The sequence below is a fragment of the Echinops telfairi genome, unplaced genomic scaffold, assembly GCF_000313985.2.
Source record: "Echinops telfairi isolate 266 unplaced genomic scaffold, ASM31398v2 ScPeMD7_7457;HRSCAF=8495, whole genome shotgun sequence".
NCBI classification, from domain to species: Eukaryota; Metazoa; Chordata; class Mammalia; order Afrosoricida; family Tenrecidae; genus Echinops; species Echinops telfairi.
Window position 1 is genome coordinate 26,494,976 of NW_022111357.1, and position 2,055 is coordinate 26,497,030.

The 2,055-nt window shown below is 48.4% G+C and overlaps 1 pseudogene; it reads right to left on the reverse strand.

Moving 5' to 3' along the window:
- Positions 1 to 309: 309 nt before the first annotated feature.
- LOC115872758 overlaps positions 310 to 2,055 on the reverse strand; it is a 39,550-nt pseudogene continuing 37,804 nt past the window's right edge.

Sequence of the window (2,055 nt, forward strand, 5' to 3'; positions counted from 1 at the left end):
GTCCAGATAAGCTTTTCAGGCAAAAGCAGGCGGAGAAGAAATGCAAGTCCAAGTTCAGCCCTGTGACTCCCAGAGCTGCTTGAGAGAAAGGGTTTGGAGTGTGTTCTAATGAGTGCAAGACTGGTGGTGACTATGTAGTTGGACTTTCAAGAGCACTATTGTTTTTCTATTTTCTTTTCCCCCCCCATTTATTAAGTTTATTTACAAACATAACCAGTGTGCTATTAAGTTCAACAGAGCTTGATCCAACTTTCGGAGGTCGGACTTCTTACGCTGTTCTCATCTGTTTCACAGATGAATTTAAGCATCCTATTTCTTAAGCAGTTGGTGTCTTACGATAAAGAAAGGTGCAGCAAATGCAGACCCAAGAACGCAGTCATCATAACCAGTAACCGCCACTTGTTTTCCACAGAAAATGGAAAATTCTTCCCAGGGCCCTCCTCATAGCGGCTCCTTCGGACCACAGAGGTGGTAAACCTCCGGATGCTCTGCCCAACATGGCGCGGTTGGAAGCTCCGTGAAATTCGCAGAAAGCGACCACAGAAGAGAAACCGAGAACTATTGTTGTTCTTTGCATTTTGAAGTTGTATTTAATATCATAGATTCACATGATTGAAAAAAGAAAGACAAAAGGGCCTTTCTCAGAAGGAATGGCTGTGCCTGCTCCTCCCTCGGCTCCCAGAGATCACCACTGCCCTACAAGCCAGTACGCACAGGCACTCCTTCCTCTTCTGCACACAGTGGTGCTGCCCCACGCACAGTCCTGCACACACCCTGTGAACACATGCTCACTGCTGGTTTGCAAACAGGAAAGAGGAAGGGAAAGCTAGGAGAGAGATCTCTTAGTATGTCTATACTTTAAAAAAAAATGTTCTCACCATACTGTGAACTTCGCATCACTGTTTACACTTTATATCTATTTCAGAGGTCATGTGTATGTATACATTTTTATTGGGTGATGTTTATCTATTTCTTGATGCCCCCCATGCACTTGGGGATTGTAACCGAAGCATGCTCTCTGGAGAGCTTGGGGGAGTCCCTCTGTGACCGGTAACTAAAGCATGCCCTCACTCTTGTTAAAAGCCTTTCCTCATGTGCACTTATGTGAGATGCGCAGAGCCCCTGCCTAGTGAGGCAGGGCCACAGGTGGTGAAGGCCAGAGACCAGGGTTGAAACCCCAGCCCCACCATGGGTCCTCCACGGAGCCACTGACTGAGAGGAGATCTCAGGGTGCTCATCTCCAAAGAGGGGTGGTGCTGATAACTCCGTGTATAAAATCATTATTAAAGTGAACACACACACATGCTCCAGCTCAAAGGTGGAGGATGCTAGATTTTTTCACGAGCAGCATTCCGAGAGGTCCGCTTGCCCGGAGCTGGCATCTCTGCCTCTGAGTGGCAGCGAAGACCAACAGTCGCTGTAGGAACGTTCGCCGCACAGACCAAGGAAGCACGTGTTCTTTGTTGCAATCCTAGATCCAACTATCCTGTCTTTGGAAATAGAACGTGTTGGTGGGACGCTGGACTTTCACAAAATGTATTCCAACCCCACACGCTAAGGTCCCTGCAGGGATCCGTGGTTAGCAGACATGGGCTCAGCCTGTTTCCCTTGCCAGTCTCACCTCCTAATAAACTCACTGGTCTCCAGCACGGTGGGTCCTTGGCCCAATCACTGCAGGATACAGACCCAGCTTTCAGCTCACAGTACCAGCATCTGTCCCATGCAGGAGCCATTGCCAGGATACACGTGGTTTTAATGCTGTGCCTGGCACACATTAGATGCCCAATAGCCAAGGGGCTTTTATGACAACTATTATTAACGATAACATGATTATTGTCTAGTCCTGTGTCAGGAGATGGGGCATGCAGGAGGTTGTAACACACATGACCTACTAGGAATGGAAGTGTCTCTACAGAAATGGTGGTCTTGGCACAGCTGGGCAAGAAGGCCCTGGGAGGCCACCTCCCCCATCTCTCCATGGAGACTGTGTGAATTTGGGGAGACAAGTGTGGTGAGAGCTTTCTCCAGAAATCTCTAGTTCGTTCCTAGTCACAC